Source organism: Eptesicus fuscus, chromosome 12 (genome assembly GCF_027574615.1).
Source record: "Eptesicus fuscus isolate TK198812 chromosome 12, DD_ASM_mEF_20220401, whole genome shotgun sequence".
Classification (NCBI taxonomy): Eukaryota; Metazoa; Chordata; class Mammalia; order Chiroptera; family Vespertilionidae; genus Eptesicus; species Eptesicus fuscus.
In genome coordinates, this window is record NC_072484.1 from 5,570,563 (window position 1) to 5,597,566 (window position 27,004).

At 47.2% G+C, this 27,004-nt stretch overlaps 2 pseudogenes; both read left to right on the forward strand.

Annotated features, from left to right (window-relative positions):
* The first annotated feature begins 15,404 nt into the window (after nt 1-15,404).
* On the forward strand, nt 15,405-16,493 carry LOC103285913 (CBY1-interacting BAR domain-containing protein 1-like; annotated as a pseudogene).
* Nucleotides 16,494-21,370: 4,877 nt separating this feature from the next.
* Nucleotides 21,371-21,821, forward strand: LOC103285912 (ninjurin-1-like; annotated as a pseudogene).
* The last annotated feature ends 5,183 nt before the right edge of the window (nt 21,822-27,004 follow it).

Here is a 27,004-nt window from a genome sequence, read left to right on the forward strand (position 1 = left end):
TGAGGCATAGAATCAGGTGACATCATAGCTGGCAGTGGGGAAAACTTCCATGGGGCCTAGAGACATTCTGGCACGACAGATCACACAGGTCTTTCTTCCGGGAGCGCCTTGCCTCCCACCCGCCCGCCCCTTTCCCTGGCTAGCTCCTGTCCATCCTTTAGATCTTAGCACCTTGCTCTCTGCCTGTGGCCCTCTTTCCCCGGACTCTCCATAGCTGGTTCCTTCCCATCATTCAGGGCTCCACTTAAGAGGGGCTTCCACAGAGAGGGCCCCCTGATCGCACCGGGAGTAGTCCTCTCTGCCCTTACCCTGCTTTCTTTTTCGCACTTATCCCTGGGTAAAGTGATCTTGACTCTCAGGTCTGCCTCTTCCCACCAAGTCAGCCTGAGAAGGGACTCTCATTCCTCTCCAAGTCCAGGGAACTTGCCCCCTGGAAAGGTCCATTGTACTCTGCTTCCCATTTCATCTAAAAACCCCAAGAAAAATAGAATAAAATAAACCCAAGAAGGTAAACCCGAGGCTCACTGAAGTCAATTCACTTTGTGGAAGAATCCAGGGAGTAAAAAATAAAAAAGAATAATTCCCCTTCTCCAGCTGGCTTGAAAAGTCCTATGTGGGCCATGACAAAACCCAGCAGACCAGAAACCAGGAGGCTCTGTCTGCCTCGGGCCCCAACTCACCCCCGAACCCTCAACTCTGCAAACCTTCTCAAACCTCAGATCTGAAGAGAGGCAGTGAAGGGCAGTGGTCAGGAGCTTGGAGAAAGAGACACAGGCCTGAGGGCCAGCTCACAGCCAGCACACAGCGTGCCTGCAGGCAAGCCACCTACCCCGGTGCCGAAGCTTCCTCTTGTCAGAGGAGGCCGCTGGAAGGTTGATAGATGACAGACAACACACTGAGCCATGCCGAGCACATAGCAGGTGCTCAATAAACCGCAGTATGGACAACAGTGATTAAAATCTCTGCCTCAGAAGCCTTAGGGATCCTGTCCCTGAAGACCTTCTCTGCCTCCACCCTGCCTTTGGCTCTGCCTTCAAGAGAAACTTAATTCTAATGTGTCTGGTTGCCGCCTGTAAATTGCTCCAGGTCTAGTTTGTTAAGAGCTACAATTTGTACAATTTGCTACTGGAGTTGGGAATTGGGCTTTTATTTTTATGAGTTTTTGCCCTTTCTTTTTTCCTTCTTTTTTTTTTAAGTACTTTTATTTTCTTAGGGGAAAGAATTCATGTTTTGTCAAGGAGCAAATAAAAAACCCGTCTGACCTCCAAACTGTAGCAGTTAGGGTTGTCCCCTGAGCCCAGGAGAAAGGTGTGGGCTGGAACGTGGTGTGACACTGGGTTGCAGATGCAGGCTGCAGGGGCAGAGAACACAGGTCAAGTCACAGGTGCCCGAGACCCCCTCAGGTTCTTCACTCCTAAGGACCCCTCTGGCCCACATGGGGAGGTGGGCACAGCCTGTCATTCTGCTGGGGACTCTACAGGCTGGCAGGTCCTCAGTGTGGCTTCCTAACTGCAGCAGCCTCCACCCGCCTAAGCCAATCAAGACACTCACTATCTCCCACCGTGATTGGTTCAGGTAACTCAGACCTGAGCCAATCAGCACCTGGCATTCCCCTGGCCACAGGCATTGGGCAGGAGCAGTGCAATCAGTATGGAGCTCAGGGATTTCATTCCAAGGTTGGAGAGATTTCTTTCTCCCTCTCTCACCTTCTTTCTGAAGATCACAGACTTGGTAAGAATAAAAAAAAGGTAGGATTCAGACCCAAGTCCATATAGCTCCAAAGCCCATATAAACTACACTGCCTATCACACCACTGTCACAATTACACTTGGCACAGACATGCTTTGGGACCCAGAAAAGAAAGACACCCCCAAAATGATAGCAGTGATTGTATTAACTTGGTAGGATAATGGGTGATTGGTGTGGGTCTGTTTTTCTATATAGTTTCACAGAAATAGTCCAGTCACCAAAAAACACAGTTGAAAGTAACTAGAAACTTCACAAACCACTCTTGAAAATACCCAAGGGAGGGGACAGTGTCTGGGCGATAATAAAATTCTTTGATATCCTTTTTACTATCTCTGTGCCTCTCAATATTGTTCTCTCTTGATATTTTCCTGGATCTATTAGGAAGAAGCCATCTTTCCCTTGAGGTTGTGGAAAAAAAGCTCTATGAGCCACTGAAGCCATCTCATATTCTAGAAAGCAGAAAAGAGACAGAAAATGCAAAAGAGTGAGAGAGAAAGAGCATTCAGGAGTGAGGAGCCAGAGCCAGGAAGGCTGAGAGAGAAAGCTGGTGACATCACTTAAGCCCAGAGACTAGACGTGACTAAAGGCAGATATACCTCTTGGACTTCCTTATTTACGTGACCCAAGAAGCTACCATTTTTGAGCGGGGTTTTAGTTAAGAATCAAGAAAAGTAGAATAGCCCAATGGACAATAGCAGGATTTTCCTTAGCCAGCTGTGATATGGAAACATGAATTTGCATGTCAATATGTTATTGTTTTCCTAGCCACATGTAAAATATGATTTAACCAGTTTTATAACAAAAACACCTTTTCTTTTTTTTAAGATAGAAACTCTTCCACCCTAGCCGGTTTGGCTCAGTGGATAGAGCGTCAGCCTGCAGACTGAAGGGTCCCAGGTTTGATTCCGGTCAAAGGCACATGCCTGGGTAGCGGGCTCAATCCCCAATAGGGGGCGTGCAGGAAGCAGCCAATCAATGACTCTCTCTCATCATTGATGTTTCTATCTCTCTCTCCCTCTCCCTTCCTCTTTGAAATCAATTAAAAAAAATATTTATTTTTTTTAAAAAGAAACTCTTCCTTTTTTGGAGCAACTGGCTTTGAGAGCTCTTTCCTGAAAGCCTGGGGCCTGCAGTGTTCAGAAACCATCTCTCTGTTGCAGGTCCCGTCCCCAAGCTCCACATCTCAGTTTCGCCAGTTTCTCCGCCTACAACAGAGGTCCTGATCCCTAAGAGATGGTGCAACTGGAGGCTTGGGAAGCCTCCTGAATCCAAATTAATTATAGCGTGGAGCAAGCCACAGATGAAAGCAGCTCGTAGACCTCTTCAACGACCCTAATAAAGAATTTCCCCTTCAATTACAGGATAATTTTCTTCTCACGGCATCTGCAGCCATCACCAAGCAGTTTCCTGGGCCGCTTTCCATGTGGCTGGGCCAGTCTTTCTGGAATCCCTGCTTTTTTTTTTTTTTTTTTTTTTTTCTATAAGAGATTCAAAGGAAGGCAGTGGGAATGACGAAAAGAAAGACGGGCGATGGGCACATTTTAGCAGTGGCTATTTTATGGGATTTGAGAGGCTGCTGAAAACAGAAACAGCCGAGACGACGACGTGCAGCACTCCAGCTGATAGGTTTCCTGCAGGTCCTGGCGGAGAAGCATTTCCTTCGGCTCCATGCTGCTCCTCCCACCTCTCCTGTCATTCTAGACAACTCTGAGATCTTTCCCCACTCGTGGCCTGTTCTTCCCTGTGTCGAAAATGCTTTCCTCCTCCCTAACACACACAGCACCAGACTAACTCCTTCTCCTTCAGATTTCAACTAACAGTCCTTCCTCAGCCTTCCCAGGCCTGCCCAGAATATTTTAGGTTCCCCATCCTATATATCCACAGCACCCCATACTTCTTCACAGCACAGAGCATGATCATAATCAATTACATTTCACTAGTTATGTCTTATCTCTGTCCCCTGCCAGCCTTGAGCCCCATGAGGACAACGAGTGGCTGCATCTCCAGGGCTTGGCACATGGCAAATGGTTGGCAAATACTGGAAAAGGTAAATCTTTAAAAGAATGTATTAACTATCTAGTACAGGATAGCAAACTTTTTCTTAAAGGGCCAGAGAGTAAATAATTTAGATTTTAGTGGCTAAGAGGCAACATGGAGGCTGTTCTTTATGTAGGTTCTTGTTTAACTATTTTAAATGTAATCATTAAAAAATGTAAACCCTAGTCTTAGCTCATGGACTGTAAGCAAACAAGCAGCTGGCCAGATCTGGCCTGTGGGGTGCAGTTCGCTGACTCTTGATTCAGCATATGCCAGGCCCTCTGCTGGTTTGGGGATGTGGCAGAGACTGCTATTTGCTCCTTAGTGTCCCCATTCTCCTCTTCTGCAGGAACAGAACCCCTGAACTTCAGGGGGGCTCAGGGTCTCTTGGAATAAAGACTCCATTTCTCGGACAGAGAAACCAAAATGGCAGCATAGGTAAATACAGTACTTGCATCCTCCCAAAACACATCAAAATCACAATTAAAATACAGAATAACCATTATTCAGAACCGTCTGAAATGTGGCTAAATGGAAGCCCTACAACTAGAGAATTAAAAAAGAAACCACATTGAGACTAGTAAGAGGGGCAGAGGCATAAAACAGGCTGGTCCAACACCCATGTATGGCATGTTTTTAATAAGGAGGGATATCTTGGCTGAGGAGGCCTCTCCTGAGAACCCATCAGCCCAGGGTTCCAGTGCTGGGAAGAGAACTCCCTGTAACTTCAGGCTGTAAAAACCAGCAGGGATTGTGGCTGAGTGATACAAGGGCTGCTAGAGTCCCAGGCAGGTCCTCTTAAAGGGCCGGTGCATGGACTTACTCAGATTTGATCCCTCTGAGCTCCAGCGCTGGGGCAGCAGCTTTAAAGGACCCAGAGACATACAGGTAGGAACTAAATGGTCTGGAATCTGAGGAAGAACTGGGAGCAGCTTTCTCCCAGACAAAAGTGCTGGCAGAGGTCATTGTTCCTCTACTGAGACACCCCCCCCCCACACACACACACACACAGAGCTGACTGGCAGGCGCTATCTGAGTCTTCATCAACCTGGCTCACACTGTGACTCCCTGAGACCCTGCCCCATCCAATTTGCAGCTCCACCCAAACTGTTTGCAGTAGCTTTTCCATATGAATGGCCTGTTCTGGCTCAGGCTTCAGACTTTCCTAAAATCTCTCAAACAAGTAGCAGCTGAACTCAGTATGCCCCATACCTCTCCATAAGTGGCCCTAGGCCCTTCACTAGTAGCAGCTTGCCAAGGTTCACAGCTTGGCCTCTTCTGGCCACCTCTAAGCCCAACAAAAGTAGCAGCCATCTGCAGATTGCTCTGTTGCTCCTGACAGGTGGCCCCAGGCAGGGCACAGGCAGTGGCTGACTTTGCACCTCCCAGGAGGCCCCCGAGCCAGTGTACCCAGGGGACAGCTTCAGACCACACCACAAGCCACACATTCAAAGGGCGAACTCAGTGAGCACCAAAGCCCCACTGAAGCAAGTCCTGCTCCACAGGAGTGTCTCCTGCACAGCAACTTTTCCACTGTAGTAGCAGCTGGTCCTCACAGCCAATTGGCCTGGGGGTCAATTCCTCCCAGGGATGCCAACAGCAATCAAAGCTCAACTACAACAAGATAGTGGACACAACCCCCACACGGGCACATCTAGAGTGCCCAGCTCAGGTGACTGGGGAGTATGAGCCACTGGATCCTACAGGACACCTATTACACAAGGCCACTCTACCAATTCCAGGAGACATAGCAGTTCTATCTAACATATAGAAACAAATACAGGGAAGCAGCCAAAATGTGGAGACAAAAAAACAAACAAACATGTCACAAATGAAAGGACAGGAGAAATCTCCAGAAAAATAACTAAATGAAATGGAAGCAAGCAAAATACTAGATACAGAGTTCAAAACAATGGCTACAAGGATGCTCAAAGATCTTAATGAGAGCTTCAAGGAACTTAGTGAGAATGTCAAAGAACTTGGTGATAATTTCAAGGAACTTAGTGAGAACATCAAAGACATAAGAAAGGACCAATCAGAAATGAAGGATACACTAACTGAAATGAAGAATCATTTACAGGGAATCAACAGTAGAGGACAACAAGAATAAAATCAGAGATTTGGAATAGAAGGAAGCAAAAAACACTCCATCAGAAGAGCAAAAAGAATCCAAAAATATGAAGATAGTATAATGAGCCTCTGGTACAATTTCAAGCAAACCAACATTTCAATCATGGAGGTGCCAGAAGGAGAAGAGAGAGAGCAAGAAATTGAAATTTAATTATCTAAAGAAATAATGACAGAAAGCATCCCCTACCAGGTGAAAGAAATAGATGTACAAGTCCAGGAAGCGCAGAGTCCCAAACAAGAGGAACCCAAAGAGGACCACACCAAGACACATCATAATTAAAATGCCAAGGGTTAAATACAAAGACAGACTCTTAAAAGCAGCAAGAGAAAAGCAGTTAGTTACCTACAAGGGAACACCCATACAACTATCAAATGATTTCTCAATAGAAACTTTGCAGGCCAAAAGGGAGTAGCAAAAAATATTCAAAGTGATGAAAAGCAAGGACCTACAATCAAGATTACTCTACTCAGCAAAGCTATCATTTAGAATTAAAGGTCAGATAAAGAGCTTCACAGACAAGAAAAAGCTACAGGAGTTCATCACCACCAAACCAGTTTTACATGAAATGTTGAAGGGTCAAAGAAGAAAAGGAGAAAGAAAAAGGAGGAGGAGAAGGAGGAAGAAGAGAAAGAGAAGGAGGAGGAGGAAGAGGAGGGGAGGGGTGGAGGAAGAAGAGATAAAAAATATCTATATATAAAAGCCAAATGACCAGAACGACCAGAACAACCGATCAACCAGTCACTATGACACGCACTGACCACCAGGGGGCAGACGCTCAATGCAGGAGCTTCCCCCTGGTGGTCAGTGAGCTCCCACAGCCAACCTCCCAGGGTCCCTCCCTGCCCACTGGCCGACCGGCCTCCTGATAGACCTCTTTCGCTGGCCAGGCTGAGCAACCCTACCCATGCATGAATTCATGCACTGGGTCTCTAGCTAACAATAAAATTGCAAAAAATACATATCTATCAACAATTGAATCTAAAAATCAAAATAAACAAACAAGGAGTCTAATGAACAAAATAAACTGATAAAATAGAACCAGAGGCATGGAAACATGGAATAGACTGACGAATCTGAGGGGGGGGGGGGATGGGGAGGTGGGAAGAGATTAACCAAAGAATTTATATGCATATATGCGTTACCCATGGACACAGACAATAGGGTGGTTAAGGTTTGGGGCAGGGCGGGGCAGGATCCGGGTGGAGGAGGGCAATGGGGGGAAAAAGAGGGACATGTGTAATATTCTCAACAATAAAGATTTTTAAAATTAAAAAAAAAATAAGACTCCATTTCTCAAACTTCCTTGCAGCTAGGAATGACCACATGAATACGTTTAGCAAATGAGATGCAAATGGAGGCATAGTGTGAAAGCTTCTGAGAACCTTCCTCAAAAGGTAGCTAGCACATAGCCCACCCCAATTTTTTCTTTGTCCCTTTCTCCTTCCTGGGGGTTGGAATGTGGATGTGATGGCTGGAGCTTCAGAAGCCATCTTGATCCATGAGTTATCCTTGGAAATGGGAGCCTTGTGTAGTGAGGCAAAAATATAGAAAGGCTGACTCCATGGAGTGGAGTGCTGGCCACATCAGATCTAGATCCCCTTTCTGCTCACCTTTTAAGCTTGAGAGAGAAAAATGAACTCTATTGCTCAAATCTCTGAGAGTTGTGGGCTTGACATTCTTAGCAGCTCATTCTAGTCCTTATAATTTGGGAGAGAGGGAAGAAGAATACCAAAGTAAGAAACATTCCCTTCTCCATTCATAGCCTAATTAAGAGAAGACAAATAGGCACCTACCTCTACACAAGTGGCCAGATCTACCATTATCAACTGCCTAGAACAAATGACCAGGTTAGCTCCCAGGAAATCAGGGAGGCTTCACAGAGGTAAAAGTCAGGCAGGAAATTCCCTGTGTGTCAGATAGTTTAATGCAAATGTCATAAACCAGGGGCTCATGAGCCAGTTTGACCTGAAGATTTGCTAAGGGGGAGAAGGGGAAAGTTAGGCCATATAATGTTTTCCCCAAGTTTTTATTTTGAAAACTGCCAAAAAATTAAAAATACAAAAAATATAATGAACAATGAGCATTCATATACCCTCACTTAGACTCACCACTTGATACAATTCTCTCACATTGCTCTCTCCCTATAGACATACAGCTGAGATATGTGTATGTCTCCTAGGGACATTCTCTTACATAACCACAACTCAGTTTTCATACTTAGTTTGACATAATATACATAAAACATGCATATCAGCATGACAGTAGCATATTATTATACCATTAACATACCAACATAATGGTACACGTACTCTTACTAATATACAGTCTACATCCCCATGTCCCCAGCTGTCCCAAGAATGTCCTTTGTTGTCCTCTGCCTTGCATTTAGCTATCATATCTCTTTAGTCCCCTTTGGTCTATGACTATTGTGCTGTCATTTTTGCTTTTTAGTCTTTTATGACATGGACATTTTTGAAGAGTCCAGGTTAGTTTTTAGTAAGAAAGTCTCTTTTGACTCGTGTTTTTCAAAGTGTGAATTGGCATCACGCTTTAAAAGTCTGACAGTTATCCTAAAATCTGAAGGCTTGCTGCCCGTGACAAGCCCAGAGTGCCTGGCTGGATCAGAGGGGTGACCCCATGAGACAGAGCATGGGCTTTCCTGGGAAGCCCAGCGGCCCCTGCAGTCACTTTTCTTCCCCGGCTCCTCTGTGCCCATGTCCGGTACTTGCAAACCCTCTACAAAGGAATTGGGTTTGGTTTGTGAACATGTGTGGAGACCTGGAGGTCTGCGAGGTCCCTGTCCTCCTATGGGAGGGCTTCCTGACCTCAAGGAGGCTGGAGAGTCAGCTGGAGGAGCTGCACCAGGTCCAGCCACAAAGTTTGCAGGGCCCCATGCAAAGGGAAAGTGTGGGGTTCCTGCTTCACGAGCTGTCAGGAACCTCCAGCACGCCGGTCACTGGGGATGCATGAGTCTCCCTGCAACTGGCTTCATCACTGGGCCACCAGAGTCCTGACTCCTCCTCTGCCTCCAGAGGGGCATGTCAATGAGTCACTTGAATTAGACTTTTGAATAATTAACCTTTTGCTTAAGTTCACTGACATTATATGTGAATAACTGTTATGTTAGAACTCTGCATTGAGTATGTCAAGGTGTTATTTTCAAATTTTTATTTCATGTGTGGGGGCACACATGCTATGCCATACACATGCATCTTCCAAGTAGGAAGGGAGGTTATTTCCTTCTCTAAGATCTCTCTCCATTGTCCCACCTGTTTACAATAAGTGTGCATTCCTTCTGAAATTGTTAGACATTTTTAGTAAAATAAAATGTTACTTAATCTACACTAATAAAAGAGAAACATGCAAATTAACCATCACCCTGCTACGCCAAGCCACACCCACCAGCCAATGAGGAGCAACTATGCAAATTAACCCAACCAAGATGGCGTCCGGCCACGGAGCTGGAGCAAACAGGAGGCTTGGGTTACCCCCGGCAATAGAGGAAGCCAAGCTTCCTGGCCGGCCCTGGCCTCCTCTCAAGGCTACAAAGTTTCAATTATAGAAGATAAATAAATCCTAGATACTTGCTTCCAGAGGGCCCTGACCTCCACTCAAGGAGGTGCTGAAAAAAAGAAAAAGAAAAAAGGAGGGGCTGGGACCTTGGGTCACCGGGGGGTGATCAGGCCAGGATGGGACGGCAAGGGCCGTTGGGGGTAAGCAGACCAGCAAGGGGGCCAGTTGGGGGTGAGCAGGCCATCAGTGGGGGTCAGTTGGAGGTGATCAGGACAACGGTGGGGGCAGTTTGGAATGAGCAGGCCAGCAGGGGAGCAGTTGGGGGTGAGCAGGCCAGTGGGGAGGGAAGGTGAGGGCAAGCAGGGGGGGCAGTTGGGGGCAAGCAGGCCAGCAGGGGAGGCGGGGCAGTTGGGGGTGAGCAGGCCGGCAGGCAGAGTGGTTAGGGGCAATCAGGCAGGCAGGCAGGCAGGCAGGCAGGTGAGTGGCTGGAACCAGCAGTCCCGGATTGTGAGAGGGATGTCCGACTGCTGGTTTAGGCCCGATCCCTGTAAACCAGCAGTAAGACATCCTTCGAGGGGTCCCAGATTGGAGAGGGTGCAGGCCGGGCTGAGGAACACCCCCGCCCCCATGCACGAATTTCGTGCACTGGGCCTCTAGTATAACAATAAAATAGTATGTATATGACCATTTGTATTAAAAGTTAAATTCATATTTAATATTTGTGTATGTGTGTGTGTACTTTGTGTGTGTCTGCTTAGAAAGACCTCCGTAGCCTGGCCGGCCTGGCTCAGTGGTTGAACATCAACCTATCAACCAGGAGGTCACAGTTTGATTCCAGGTCAGGGCACATGCCCAGGTTGCAGGCTCGATCCCCAGTAGGGGGCATGCAGGAGGCAGCTGATCAATGATTCTCTCTCATCGTTCATGTTTCTAACTCTCTCTCTCTCCCTTTATCTCTGAAATCAATAAAAATATATTTTAAAAAGAAAAACCTCTGTAATTATGTACATTTCAATGGGAACAGACACCTAGATAGTTATTTCTTCTTCATGTTCTCCTATATTGTCTGATACAGTTTTGGGTTTAGTTTTGGTTGTGTTTACAATAGGCATGCATTTTAGTTATAACTTAGTTATATGGGGGACACTTGGCAATGCCTGGAGACAGCTTTGGTTGCCCCGACTTGGCACCTCATGGGCAGAGGCCAGGGATGATGTTAAACATCCTACAGCGCAGGGGACACTCCATAGCAAGGAGTCTCTGGATCAAGGAGTCAATGGGCTGAGGCTGAGAGACTCCAGTTACAATCAGAAAACAATAATGAAGCTGTTTCCATTTTGAAGTCCCACAGCTGCTCTTCACTGGGCAAATTTTGCCCCCACTAGCTCATCTCACCTTTGCAATACTATGAGCTAAAAGCCACCCTCTTTTTACAGACGAAGAAACTGAGGCACAGCAAATTATATGCTTTGTCCCAAGCCGGCTACCGTGCCCCCACCCCATCCTGACCCTTAGGAAGTCTGCTCGGCTAAGGGGCCCTGTAGAATTTCTGCAGACCCAGCCTAGAGGCACCGCCAGCCCCTCACAGGACTCTCTGGTGTCCTAGCTTGCTTGTAAAGAACAAGACTTTGAAGTTGACTTTCAGGTGAAGCATTAACCCCACCCACCCCCATTCACAAATATTCCCCCAGCTCCATCCCTACATCCTCCAGGGCCAGGGAAGCTGCCAGTGGCCACCTCTGACTTGTTTAGGGCTTAAGTCTCTTAAAGATAAAAAGTATCTGTTGCCTCAGTTCTTGTGAAATTTATTAATGATATTTTCTTTTCTTCTTCACTCTATTGTTCTTCAAAACCAGGACTAACTTATTGGCATCAAAATTTAAACACGGAGAAGTCCTGCCTCCCAAGAAATCCAGTTCTACGCCTCCCCTCAGCCCCCACCCCAGCTCTCCCTCTCAACTTGTCTTGTAAAACACAATTGTGGGTTTTAGCAGGGAATTCTGCAGGTTGGATTTCTTCGCATTGACAGCCCCACCCCAGCCTATCTAGGACAAGCTACACAGAGTTCCCCTACAGACATGACAGTTCTCCTGAGGGGCAGGGTGAACCCGAGTTTCTCTGTGCATCGCCTTTTCAGGGCAACTGCTGGCTCCAAGGGCCTGCTTTGCACAAAGCCCACCTGACTGGCAGCAGTAAACAGTGGCCTGGGGAGTTTTAGGAACAATAAAGGAGGGAAGACAGGATGAGACTCGAGTGTCTCTGAGCTCAATGTGGAAATAATCATTTCTAAGAAAAACAAATTAAAAATTAAAGGAGCTTCCTGCTGCATGATTTAAGATCTGGTTTGACTGGAATTACATCAAAAGGCATAAAATATAAACATTTCACAAAGTGTCTCTCCCGTCTCCATCCCACCCACCCTCACTACACACACACACACACACACACACACACACACACACACACACACACGGCCATAGATGGATTGTCAACAACACTGAAAGAGAACTTCAAAGTCACGTGGCCAAGCCCCTCATTGAAGTAATAGGGGAACAGTCCAGGGTGGGGTGGTCACAGGTGGGCAAGGGACTTGCCCCCGAACGTACAGCTGGTTATGGCAGGGACTGACACAGGAGCCCAGTGCTTGGAACGTGGTCGGCACTTTGTCATCACCAACTCCTTCCCTCCTCTGACAGCCCCAGGAAACAGATACCTCGCCCTGTGACATACTTGAGGAAAGTGAGGCACAAAGAGGCCAAACAGCCAAGTGAAGACACACATGGGAACTGGGAACCCTGCTCTTTCTTGCTATGCTCACTGAGGGGGACAGAACAATGGCTCCCAAGGATGTCCATGTCCTAAGGCCCCAATATCTGTATGTCACCAAACATAGCAAAAGGGACTCCACAGCTATGATTAAGTTAAGGGTCTTGAGCTGTAGATTATCCTGGATTATCCAGGCGGACTCAATGTAACCACAAGGGTCCTTATCAGAGAAAGGGAAGCAGGAGGGTCGGGGCAGAGAGAGAGATTTGAAAATGCTACAGTGCTGGCTTTGAAGAAAGAATAAAGGGCCCCAAGGCAAGGAATGCAGAAACATGCTGGAAAGAGACTGGCCCCCAGAACCTCCAGATACATCTTATCCCCATTACAGAGATGAGAAAATCAAGGCACAAAGACCTTAAAAGGGCAAGTGAATGGGAAAGCACAGCAGGCCCTAATCACCTGGAGCTGCCTCCTATACACTCCCCACTGGGGATCCCGCCCGAAACCAGGGCCTGTGCCCTGACTGGGAATCAATCCGAAACCTCCTGGTTCATAGGTCCATGCACAAACACTGAGTCACGCCGGCAGGGCAATGAAGAACACTCTTGAACTTTGCTCCTCAGAGCATGACCCACCTCCTATTGCATTGCAACACCTGGGAGCCGGTCGGCAATACAGGTTCCAGGATGCCGTCCAGACCTACAGAACCAGACCCATGATTTCCACAAGGTTCCCCAATTGGAATACCCATGGGCATCTTGCTGATTCTCAGGATCTTTGCGGCCTCCAAACCTGAATAGTTTCAGTTGGTGGATGGAGTCAGGACATATTCAAATCACAAAAGGGCATCTTTAAAACTATCTGCAAGGAAGGTTTTGTAAGTGCATGGTTGTCCCTGCTTCCATCAGCATGCTAGTTATAACCAGACTCTTTATCTGTTTTTACAGCTATCCTTGGGCCAACAGAATCCCACCCCACCTCTACACCCCAAAATTCCCACTCAAAACTTCTGTCCATTTCAAACACACTTTCCCCTCCCAGAGTGCAGGTGGGAATCAAAGAAAAGGCTGCCTTGGTCAGGGATTTACCCAAAAAACACAATCTGCTCAGAGCTAAAACTACACAGAGGCGAAAAACTCAACAACCAAAATGGTCATCAATAGGAATTCAGTGAAAACGTGTTAAAAATCCACGAGCAAGTGTGATGCAGCCACTATGCATGACACGGAGGATTATATCTAGAAATGCCCATTGTGCTGGTAGATTAACAAGCAGCAGAGCAAGTATAGCTCCATTTTTTTTAATTTATTTTAATTTTTGTTATTTCTCACCGGAGGATATTTTTCCATTGATTTTTAGGGAGAGTGGAAGAGAGAAGGGAAAGACAGAGAGAAATATCAATGTGAGAGAAACACATCAATTGGTTGCCTCCTACAAGCCCCCGACCAGGGCCTGGGCTGGGGAGGAGCCTACAACCAAGGTGCATGCCCTTGGCCAGAACCAGGAACCCTTGGTTCTGCAGGCCGATGCTCTATCCACTGAGCCAAACTGGCTAGGGCAAGTATGGCTCCATTTTTGTAAAACAAGTGTATAAATGTAATTTAAAGTGTTGAGCTAATAATGGCTTCCTTTTGACTGCACCCTTATTACAATAATTAATTCATATATACATATATATTTCATCTCACTACATTGCTATCATTATTATCTCCACAGATCAGGAAGCAGGCTTTGCAATAGCAACTATTTTGCCCAAAGTCACCAAAACAGATGAGCACTTCTATTTGTGTGTTATCTAAAAAGTAAAAAATAAATTTGGGCTTCCTAATATTTTAAGTTTTAAAACTGCCACATGAAATCGTAGGTGTTTGGCTGTTGTGACCTACAAAAATGGCAACTGCATATGGTTTGACCTTATACATGTATGTAATTTATGAATAATTTATAACTTACAAGTAAGTGATACAATTATAAGTGAAAATATCATGGATTGTTAAATTGTGCACATATACTGGGACAAATGGTCAAAAACACTGCTCGGTGGCGTGCACTCTAAAGCAAGTTCAGCTCAGTGTGCTGGGTCTCTGGGAGGGCGGGGGTGGGGGTGGAAGTTCCTCTGACTAGCTCTATTTCTGAGCCATTAAGATCCAAAATGTTAGGTAAGGAGTTGGAATGGCCTGAAGAGTTAAAAGGGGTATTTGGGAGACCTCAGCTTTGTAAATCCATTCCCATGGATCTGCTAAAGGATGCCCATCATCACAGCAGTAACAGCTGCAACCTTCGTAGGGCCAGCCATGAAGCAGGAGCTGTGCTGAGCGTGTGTTCTTGGAATCGCCCATGACCATACCTTGTATGTGCCCTGTGCTATAAATGAGAACTAAGGGTGAGGGCCCCAGGGTGACATGGTGGGGCCTGACTATTGCACACACTGCTGGCCGTCCCCTCTTCCAGACCGCGTGCAAAGGAGACTCGTCCATTCTGAACCCATGATGCGGCTCGACCCAGATGCTCTGCCACTGGCACAGCCATTTCCAGGGAGCTCAGGCCATTTGGGCCCAAAATACTGAGACTCTGACAAGCCCAGTCCCAAATAAAATCCTCGTCGAGCTTACATGAACCCAGGTTCCAAAAAACTCCTGTAAAAAAGCCTACCTCTGCACCACAAGTTACCCTTCAGATGTCCATTGACAGAGGTGGGAAGGTCTCTGCAGGAAAGTTCATCACAAAATCCTCGGTAGTAACAAATGGAAGAAAACCACCAAACACAGTTGAATAAATTATGATTCCAACATGCAAGTTTTTAAATGATGAGCTAGAACTTACTGTTCTTGTCATGTTTTCCCATCTGCTGTCCTGTGAACTCTGGTGTTGGTACCTGGTGGCTATGAAGTAGCTCAATTCAACAGAGCTCAGGATGGATGCAACGCCTTCTAAGCCTGACAAGCCCGAGTTTGAATCCTGGCTGTGCCAAGCTGAAAACTCCCACTGGAATGTAAGTTCCATGCAGGCCTGGACTTTGCCTGTCTTCTTCCTAGTTCTCTCCCCAGAAATCACCTGGTCTCCCCAAGAATCACCGTGTTTGGATTCTAAATCAGTACATACAAAAGAACTGGAGGTGAGCTCTCAGGCTCCAGCAGCGACTCCTGCCCCAGTGCATGCCCAAGCCCATCAGAGCCCTGTTGTTGGGTCCCAGGGGCGCAGGAGGCAAATGTTGAGGTGCAGCTTGGAAAGCTGGGATGCTCAAACCAGACACCTGCAAAATGCTGTCACAAATGTGGAGAAGCGTTTTGGAGAGCTGTGCCAAGTATTTGCTACTAATGTGCAGAAATTCCCAGAGTGCAAAACAAAGCAGACCTCCTGGTGAAGTAAACGTGTATGCCTCTACAGAGACCCCAAACTTAAAGCAGAGCCTGAAAAGCTTTGCTGATGAGTTTGCCAAACTTCAGGATTACCAACAAGCAGCAGTTGAAAGACCTGAAGCCAAAGTAGTTGAACCATTGAAAGCTATGGCCCTGGTAGGGTCACTCAGTTGGTTAGAGTGTCGTCTCCATACACCAAGGTTGTGGGTTCTATCTCTGGTCAGGGCATATGCAAGAATCACACAATGAATGCATAAATAAATGGAACAACAAACCGATGTTTCTCTCTCCCCTCCCTCCCTCTCTTCCTCTCTGTCTTTCTAAAATCAATAAACTTTAAAAAAATATAATATAAATATTTTTTAAAAAGCTTATGGAACCATTATAAAAATGAAGGGAGATGAACTCAAAGCAACATTAACAGCCAGGAATCAAGAAACCAAATAGTTAACTCAGAAAGAACATGTCAGCGAAACCCATCTGACTGCCCTGTTATTTCACAGGCAGAAACCAAACTACAGAGAGCTACCTGGGGTGCTACCCGAACAACTCGTCGTCTGGAGGAAACTACTGATAATTTTGAAAAGCAGAAAATAAAGAATATAAAGGCCCTATTTTCAGAATGTATCACTACTGAAATGTTATTTCATGGTAAACCTTTAAAGGCCTACACTGCTGCCTACCAGCATATACAAAAGCTTGATTGAAGAAGAAGACTAAGAGGTTTTCTGAAATCTCCGTGTCCACCAGAGAAGTCATCTCATTTAGATATTGCAGGAACGAATTCCAAGTGGCCTCTTCAGAGATCACTGTTAGCTAAGTGTGTGTCTGGAACAGGACAAGTACCCACCTGTCAACTTAGAAAGAATCAACACGCAGAAGGTGATGATGAAAAGGATGAGGACTTAGATGTAAGAGAAGAAGAAATTAATTTATGAAGATTCACATTTCCACTTTTACCTTAAATGACTTGGAATTCAGAATGACTAAATTGTAAAACTTGGTACTGACTTGATACAATAAACCTCACAATGAAACCCTACTGGAAATGGAAAATAATTAAAGGGACTTTATGCTAACAAAAATGAAGGCTTTAAAAAACATTAAACACCAATCATTTCAACATCCTGTCTAGCAGTATGTGATCTTTTTGTATAGGTTCCATTATTTAAAAAAAAAAAAGACTATATTTTAAAAGTATTTCATATCAATATATACCTAGTTGAGGTTGCAATAGTAAATAGATGACAAAAATAAAATAAAATATTTAACAATTCCACTGGGCCGAAACCGGTTTGGCTCAGTGGATAGAGCGTCCGCCTGCGGACTCAAGGGTCCCAGGTTCGATTCCGGTCAAGGGCATGTACCTTGGTTGCGGGCACATCCCCAGTAGGGAGTGTGCAAGAGGCAGCTGATCGATGTTTCTCTCTCATCGATGTTTCTAACTCTCTATCTCTCTCTCTTCCTCTCTGTAAAAAATCAATAAAATATATTAAAAAAAAAAATTCCACTGGCTTCTTTTGGGTTAAGACACCATACTTTCATTACCAGAAATGGGTCCTTAGTCATTCTGATTAAATATAAATCCTATTCCGTAAAGCCTCAATTAAAAAAAAATCTTTTTTTCCTTTTCCTTTTCATTTTACTACAACCTGAAATTTCATCATTTAACACATGAATTTTCTTCTCACCCAAGTATAATCACTCTTGATTGAAAGTAATGGGAACCAAAAAAAAAGTAATGGGGACCTAGGACATCAGTGTTTTACAACTATACACAGAGCATGTATTTTCGCTTTAAAAAGAAAGCCACATTCAGCATAATTCTGGGATTAAACAAAACTGCAGTTACACTCAAGTTGTGATACTACAACTTCTGGAAAGCTGTCACTTGGTGGAATGGTGCCTAAGAAAACATCATGATTAAAAATGCTATGAAAATTGTACCAAATTCCCATCTAATTTAAAGGAGTAATTTAAAGTCAGGCTTGTTCCTGAACATGGAAAGCAGTTTAATCTGAGCCTTTCCGTATGCCTTTGGATGGGGAACTGTACTTTATTTCATGGATCCCAGTCAGGCACATAAAAATTATGAAATTTATTGAATCATTTGGGAAAACTACAAAAAGTAGTTATTCATAACAGAAAAATAAAGACTTTCTGAAAAGCTAAGTAAATAATAGTAAAATAAAAAGAACTGGGTGTGGTCAGATTTGCTCTTGAAAATCCCATCAATCATGCGCAGAATACTGTAAGCAGGGTTTGTGTATACAAGCCCAGGGGATAAGGCAGGCGAGGGTGGGGCTGAAAGGATTCCCCTGATTCTGGGTGAGGTGTGGACAGGTGGGAATGGAGGGTGTATACACATACATATGCAAAGTATGCCACCAGGCATTCCTTTTCCTTTGGAGGAAACAGTTAATTAGCTGAAGTTGAGCACACGTGATGGGATTCTCCTCCAGTTTCAAACGCTGGAGCAAATATGAAGATAAGGGGGCGGAGGCAGCCACAGCCCCGGACAGAGATCATTTTCTATGAGCCTATTTCTAAAACTGCCTGAGCCCTGTGAAACTCTGCACCCAGCATTTCCCTCCTGAGAGGCTCACATTTGCTCCAGCTATCTGGTGCCAAAAGGCTCGGTCTCGGGTCTGGGCTTGGGTTCAGCACTGGCTGGAAAGACCATTGGCCCTTTGCTGGGTGGAACAGAATGCTCTGAGCTGAGCAACCTGAGGAGCAGAGGATGAGAGTGGCAGATGGGCCATGGCGTATGTGGGCCAGGCAGGCCTCCTAAATGACTCAGTAGATAACAGTGGGGCCTGGGGCTCTGTGGCAACAAGCATACCCCATTGCCCACAGCAATCCAGCTGGCGTGCCATGCAGGGGAGCTGGCCAGGCAAGGTCCCCCTTGCTCAAGGGGTTGCCCATTTCTCCTGACTTGAGACCATTTCAGAACCCTGGCGGCCCTGCACCTCTTAGTTACTGCCCTGCCTTGGACTTGGGTGGCCAATGAATGATCGTTTTGCTTAAGTCATTTTGAGCTGGATTGCAGTCACTTGCCATGGCTGTCTTTCACAAGAGTGCTGGTGTGCAGACAGTGTGTAGAGTATTAGCATGTGAAGCTGTGATGTGTACACATGCATCCTGCCCACACTCCAGCCTGAAGGACGTGCTTAGCTACCCAGGCGCTTCCTAGGTACCCTGAGAAGCAAACGGCCATGAGCAAGCACCATGTTCCTTTGGGCTGATCAACCACCCAGCAATGCACAGTATTTATTTTCATAAACACACTCATGAAATAGTTCACCCACCATTCATCTAGCTTGCCTCTTCCTGGTACTCATAGCACCTTTTTTAAGGCAAGTAATATTTGGCAGCTTTAACAAAGAAAAGGAAAAAGGTTGGCTGCCATAGTGAAAAAATATAAACTTTTTATTTCCCAAAATTGCTTGGGGGTAAAAAAAACCATGGTCAGGTTATTAGTGGCACAGAGGTTGTGTTTGAGGGGGGTTATTTGTTTGTTTAAAGTGAAATGTTCATTTATATTGTAGGCACGTTTGAAGCCTAGTTTCTTTAGGCAATAGCATTTCTAAAGTACACTCAATGTGTTCACAAGAAAACTCAGGGGTCCCCAGGCATCTGAGTCACTCTTTTTTTCTCCCATAAATTCACAATACTTGGAAAACAAAACTTAAGAGAAATCTACTTCTTTTGATAAGTCATTCAAATATGAATTGTATCACCTGGAAAAGAAGCCAAACCTCATTCCAGATTTCATTCTGGAGGGCACAGCGTTTTGGACAGAATGCTCTCTTCCCTTGAGGAAACCCCATATTTTGAAAGCGTTTTAAAAAAACAACAAAGCAACTCTGTTCCCAATGCATTTAAATTGATATGACATTCCACTTCCTCTTGCATCAGATTCAGGCAGAGAATGATGTCATGGGTACTTTATAAGTCAATGACAGCAACAGCATAAGAAGAGTTGACAAGAAGTCAGAAGGGAAGAAAGGGAACTTTAAAAGTTAAAGTGGAGACACCTGGCAAACACGACCTCTGTCAACATCTACAGCGATAAGTCACGTTCATAGCATGTACCCTTGACATGATGTGATGAGAAGGCCTATTTGGGTCTTCCCCTCCCAAACCCATGACCACAGTCTACAGATCTTGTGAGAATAACATAAGATCAATCTCAAACGAGGGCCACTCTACAAAATATATGATCAAGTGTCCTCCAAATTGTCAAGGTCATCAAAACCAAAGAAAGTCTGAGAAACTCAGAGCCAAAAGCAGCCTAGGGAGACATTATGTCTAAATGTGATGGGGTGACTTGGGTGGGATACTGGGCCAGAAAAAGGACATTAGGGAAAAACTAAGCAAATCTAGATAAAGTATGGACTTCAGTAAATAACAATGAATCAATAGTGGCTTATTAATCATAACTATTAGACAATATTAATAGGTTAACAGGAGAAAATGGGTGTGCAATATATGGAAACTCTCTGTACTATATTCTCAATTTTTCTGGAAATTTAAAACTATTCTAAAATTAAAAGTTGGACTTAGGGTGGCCCCTCCCCTAAGCTGGCCCAATCGGACTCTCTCTCCTGAGAACTGGAGGGGAGCACAGGCTCCCAGTGGCTCTGAGAGGCTGGGGGAACCGCCTGCAGTGGCCTTGTCCTGCACTAAGCAGAGGAAAGGAAACATCCAATGTAGAGAGACCGAAGTCAACCCACAGCCAGCCAGCGGTCACGCAGAGAGGGGCTTCCACGCTGACGCTGAGTGGATTCCCAGTTTCCTTGTCACACACTCACAAAGTCAGGCCTCACAGCTTGCTCTTCATTCCCATTCCCAACCCCACCCTTAATTCTTTAAAAAATAATTATTTTTTTCTTAAGCTAGTTTGAGAGGGTGTCTGTTATTTGCCACCAAAGTAGCCCTAACTAAGCCCATGTTCATTGTTTAATGTTTGGGAAGGGCTGGAAAACAGAAAGAGAAGTACAAGCATTTGCTTACATCTATGGACATCTATCACCTGTGCCATTTCTGTGACCAACAGCAGTGTCATTTTTGCCTGCTCAATAGCCATTCTGCTTGCAGTTTCTACAGTGAAAGGATGTGAGCCTGAAGTTGGTGGTGGCATTTCACCCGCTGAAGGGCATAATCCACCTGAGAACGAAGTCACGAGGGGAAAGCAAAATTGAGAGCTCCTCTGAGCTCCTGGATCCAGCTGAAGCCAAAGGCCTTTTCAACAATGATGAGCCAATAAATTCCCTCTTTACCTGAGGCAGTTCGCTTAGGGTTTCTGTTCACCTGCAACAGAGTAAATTTCGGGAAGCTTCTTGGGCCAGAAACTTGTGCTCAAGAATCATAAAACACGCCCACTGCATGGGAGAACATATTTGCCAATGTTAAAATCGATAAGGGCTTAATCTCCATAATTTACAGGGAACTCATACAACTGAACAAAAGGAAGATAAACAATCCACTCAAAAAATGGACAAAGGACCTAGACACTTTTCAGAAGGGGACATACAGAAGGCCAGGAGACATACTCAAAGCCACTAATATCTGATGCAAATCAAAACAACAGTGAGGTACCATCTCACACCTGTCAGAATGGCTACCATGAACAAATGGCAAGTGCTGGTGAGGATGTGGAGAAAGGGAACCCTTGTGCAGCCTGGTGGGAATGCAGACTGGTGCAGCCACCGTGGAAAACAGCATGGAGTTTCCTCAAAAAATTAAAAATGGACCCGCAGTGGGGAGCGGGCGGTCTCAGACTCAGAGTGAGGCAGCGGTGGCCGTGTGCACCATGGACTCGGCCCCCGAGGGCTACGAGCTCAACAGTGACCTGCGGTTGGACTCACCCAATGCCCCGGACACCCCGCCGACCCGCTGGGGCAGGAACAGGCCCATCAACGTGAACCATTACACCAACAAGAAAAGTACCGCAGAGAGCATGCTGGACATCACCCTGCTGAGGGCCAACACCTCGCAGCCGAAGGCAGTCATCGGCCAGGGCCCTGGCTTTGGCTTCTTTGTGCTCCTGGTGGTGCCATCTCCATCTCCCTGGTGCTGCAAATCTGCGTGGGCGTGCTGCTCATCTTCCTGGACAGGTACAACCTCAACAACCCAGCCAAGAAGGCCAAGTTGACTTCAACAACCTGACCACCGGCCTCTTCTTCATCATTGTCGTGGTCAACATCTTCATCGCGACCTTCAGCATCCGGAAGCCTGTGGTGGACCTGGCGCCCTGGCAGTAGGCCCTGATGCCCAGGCTGTGCCGGCCACAGCCACACAAACCCCAGGAGCTGCCTCGACCTTGGGCCACCTGCCTGTGCACTGCACCCCTGAGAACGCCAGAGCCAGGACTGGACTGGAGGATACTCGCCAGTGTGAGTCCTGCTCCATCCGTGGCTCCTCCCCACTGAAGCTGGGACAGCGAGGCCCAGAGGCAGAACAAGACCCCCAAGGAGGGTCATGGCCAACACAGACACGCAGCAGGCCTGAGGAGGGCAGGGAGGGGCCAGGGCCAGCCTTAGTCTTGGGACATTTCCAAAAGGACAAGGAGATGCCACCCTCAGCCTATGCTCTGCTGGAGGCCTGTGGCCCCTGCCCTTCCTGCCCTGGGACACTGGACCAGCAGTTCCCCCTGTGGCACCGTCATGGCCATGGGCCATGCGCCCACCTTCCACCAGCCCCACTTTTCTAATCACGAATGACCAATAAAACGAATGCTCCTTCCAGCACAGTCTCCCTCCCGGGCCTGGCCCTGGTTCACACCTCAGGTGCCTTTTCCAAGGCTGGGAGTTTGGGCGGCTCCTTGGCGCCTGGCATCTCCAGTCAGGTTCCAGACCAGAGTCTTGGGTCTCCAGTGCCCCAGTGTCTTATTTTTACAGAAGAATGGATTAAAGAGCTCCCACAGCCCAGGCCCAGAGGCCGTGGCCCAGGGTCACACTGCAGGTCATCGTCTGCTCTAGTGGGAGCCTCCCCACAGGTATTCCCTATCCTGCGGGCCGCCCCCCCCCCCCCCCCCCCCCGCCTCCGTGAGTGAAGCGCACACTGTGCTGACTGTCAACAGCTTCATTGCAGCTGGCCAGTGGCTTGGTTGGTCGGAGCGCAGTCCCAATATGCCAAGGTTGCGGCTGGATTCCAGTCAGGGCACATACCCAGGTTGCAGATTCAATCCCCAGTTGGGGCCAGTATGGGAGGCAACCGATTGATGTTTCTCTCTCTCTTTCTCTCTCCCTTCCTCTCTCTAACATCAATAAACAACACTGAGTGGCCAGATTATTATGATCTCTATATATATGTTAGAGGCCCAGTGCATGAATAAGTGCATGGGTGGGGTCCGGCCAGCCTGGCCACAGGGAGGGGACATGGGCGGTTGGCCAGCCTGCCTGCTGGTTGAACTCCTGGTCAAGGGGACAATTTGCATATTAGCCTTTTATTATATAGGATATACACCTAGTGGCCAGATTATTATGTGTTCAGAGATCATAATAATCTGGCCACTCAGTGTATATCCTCTGGTGAGGATTGAAAAAAAAAGTAAAAGTGGAACTCCCATTTGACCCAGTAATTCCACTTCTAGGAATATATCCCAAGAAATCAGAAACACCAATCAGAAAGAATATATGCACCCCTATGTTCATAGCAGCACAATTTACAATAGCTAAGATTTGGAAACAGCCTAAGTGACCATCAGCAAATGAGTGGGTTAAAAACTGTGTTACATCTACACAATGGAATACTACGCTGCTGTAACAAAGAAGGAACTCTTACCATTTGCAACAGCATGCATGGACCTGGAGAGCATTATGCAAAGCGAAATAAGCCAGTCAGAGAAGGATAAATATCACATAATCTCACTCATTTGTGGAATATAATGAACAACATCTATATATATATATATATATATATAAAAATATATATATATGCCTAATATGCTAATTGTCCCTCCAACCGTTCAACTGTTCAACCAGTCGCTATGTCACGCACTGACCACCAGGGAGCAGACGCTCCAACCGGTAGGTTAGCTTGCTGCTGGGGTCTGGCTGATCGGGACTGGGAGAGATGGGCCAGACATGCCCTGCAGCCCTCCCACAGTCTCTCCCCAGCCCTGATCATGCACCAGTTGGGTCCCTCAGCTTGGCCTGCACCCTCTCACAATCCGGGATCCCCTGGGGGATGTCCAAGAGCCAAATTTGGCCCAATCCCTGCAGGCCAGGCCGAGGGACCCCACCAGTGCACAAATATGTGCACCGGGCCTCTAGTAAAACTAATAAACAAAAATAGATCCAGAGACACAGAAGCACCGAACAGACTGTAAAACCTCAGAGGAAAGGCGGGGGGTGGGGGCGGAATAAGAGATCAACCAAAGGATTTGTACCCATACATATGAGTATGACCAATGGACACAGACAGTAGGGGGGTGGGAGCATGGGCTGGGGGACGGGATGGGGCGGGGAGAGGTCAATGGGGGGAAAAGGAGACAGATGTAAAACTTTCAACAATAAAGAATTTTTTTAAAAAAGAACCAATGAAACAATGCTCCTTTTCAACACCAAGCCCAGAAAAAAGAATCTCCAGTGCTGGTTGGAAACCTCTGGCACCTGCCTCCTTTTTTCAACTTATCTGAGGAAACAACACATTGAGAGTGCATACTTGCAATCTGAGGATTAAGAGAGGAGCCAAGAGGAGAGATGAGGGGAAGTCAGACATTGTCTCTGCATAAGAACAGGGACATTGTTGGCACCAGAAAGGTTGGGCTAAAAGGAGGGCAAGTGGACAGAGGCTTAATCACCCGCGGTGTCAAGAGCGGGTGAGAAGGCTGGGCAGGCGGACCTGCAGCCCACAGGTGGGCACCAGGGTGGGGTCTGGACTGGACCCGGCTTGCGCAGAACTCATTTGCTTTTGGCAGCTGTAACTTCCTGTTTTCAAAGGGCAGGAGGCGTTGTTAAGAGAAGCCTCTCCCTGCTTACTGGACAGCAACTATTTCTCACAAAACACTATTTTTGCTGCATTCAGTGGAGATGAATCAGACGCCAACGGAACCAATTTATTTTATACAAAACAGAGTTCTGTGATGATGGGAAGGTCCTCGAGAGGCCAGTGGGTTTTACTGAGAGCAGAAGAATAAATGAATCATTCCAAGATGTTAGACAAAACCCAACACACCCAGTTTCCCCCTAGAGATGGCACTGGTGCTTCGCCCCTCGGGAAGAGCGGCAGGTGGGCTGCAGGCCCACCACTCCTCAGGGACGCATCCTTTCAATAAGGTCTTAGCAACACTTCATCTCTTCATCTTCAAGGCCCGTTTCCATATTGGAAATGCCACTCCACCAAAAGCAAGGCTTCCGGTCCTGCCCTACCTCATCTCCAATCCGAGCAATGGTGCTCTTGCAAGGAAGCCTTCTTGTTTCTAAGGTTTCCGGCCTGCTCTCCGTGCTGGCTTTGGAGTGGTTCATGGGTATCACCAGCTTCAAGCCACGGCCCCATTTCAGTCCGTGAGAACATTGGGAAGAAACTATCTGAATGTTTGCTCAAAGCTCCAGCTTGGTCCAGGGGATTTGCAATTATCTCGTGTGTCCGGCAACCTGCTGGGGCCATGTGAAGAGGGTCTCCACCCAGCCCCGCCCCCCAAACCCCCCACCCACCCACCGCAGGAGAGTCCTGGGCGAGAGCATCCTGGCTGTGAATGAGAATTCAGGCACGACAACCCTGACACAGGTGAAGAAATGGGATGAGAGGGAAACAGAAGGCATTCAGATCATCCCAGGTCATCCTCTACCCCAGTGGTTCTCAATGGGATGATTTGACCCCCAGTGGGTAGAGGGCAGATGCTGCTGAACATCCCACAATGAGGAAGTATTTGCCCAAAATGTCATTAGTGCCAGAACCTTAGAGAGAAGAGGGCTCTGAAGCAACCGAGCAGAGCCCAGCGCCAGCCACCCCGCACCTGCAGGTGACCCTGTCCTCGGTCCTAAAGGAATGCCGGAGTGGCGTCTGTCTCTGTGGCTCCACAGCCTCCTAACCAGCCCGAAGCGGGGACCCTCAGCCAGGCTTCGGCAGATTGTGTCACGGGAAGTCTGAGAGAGGGAAGATGCCTCACTCAGCTCACAACCACCCAAATGGCAAACAAGCAAAGGCTTTACAGCTTCTATGTCACATCGCCAAATGTGAAGGACAGCTTATTGTCCCCAAAAGCTCCCTACGAAATCACCCACCAGTCTTCCTTCCCACCCCACTCCTGGAGCCCCTCCAGCCCCCTTTACCTCCGAAGGAGGCGCCACCAGAAGGAAGGGTAGTAAATCAATAGGCTGGCCTGCTGGGCGGGCTGGTGGCAGTCTGCAAGGCTGTGGTACCCACTGCCTGCCTGTGCCCACACTGCCTCTTTGTGTCTCAGCGAGTTCCCACTTCCCCTCCTGCAGATGGTTAGCTGCTTCGATTGTTTCCCTCACAGAACCAGTCCAAACCACAGAGCTTGGCACCACCTTCAAAACTCCCATTTGCCAGCGTCTGTTTATCAGACCCAAGGCGTGCTCTCAGGGGCTGATGGCTGACAGGAGCCGTTGCCAGCCCAGAGGGAAGTCCAACTGTTATATAAGGCCGCGCGGAGCCCCTTTCATTCCCCCAGACCTGGCCCAGAGGTAAAGTGCTTTTGGAAACAGCAAGGTGACTGGCAAGATGGCTGGCTCAGACAGAATGACAGTCACTTCTGCCCCGGCCTTCCTGCTCCTGGCTCCAGGCGGAGGGTCCCGGTGGGCAGCAGTGGAGGGGAGGGGCAGGACGGGATCTTCAGATGAGCTCTGACTGGATCACACACAGTAGCCTGAGTGATCTCTTCAGAACGTCATCTGGCCATGGCTGGAGGCCTGCTAAAGCCCATCACCAGCAATGCCGTGCACAGTGTTTCTCAATCTGGTCCCCTGGACCTCCCCTCCCTGCATCTCATCTCCCACCACCCCACCTCGCTCACGATGCACAGGTCACACAAGCTCGTGTGGCCCTCCAGCACTCATCCCTCCCTCAGTGCTTGAGCCCATGCTGGGCCCTCTGCCTGGAACACTGCTCCCTCCCTGTGCTTTGCAGCTCCACTAGCGAAGCCGTCCCTGGCCCCATGACTGAGGGGCCACCTCTTGCCTCCCCTTCCCAACACTCACAGAAGAAGCACTCGATCAATATTTCTGAATTCCTCCCAAAGTTTCCTGCACTGCAGTCCCCTACAGGCAAATAATCCAAATAAAAGGTGTTTGCTCTTTCTAGGCCCAGCCTTGGCTCCCCCGTTAGCTTTATGGTCTGTCTTCCTTGCTTAAGAGTCATGTGGGCAGAAAGCGAGCTTCTAGAAGAAGACCTGGAGGCAAGAGTTTGAATGCAGGGCACCTTGAACCACCTACCACCCGAGTGACCAAACTTAATGAAGCTGAGACATTGGGAATTGTCC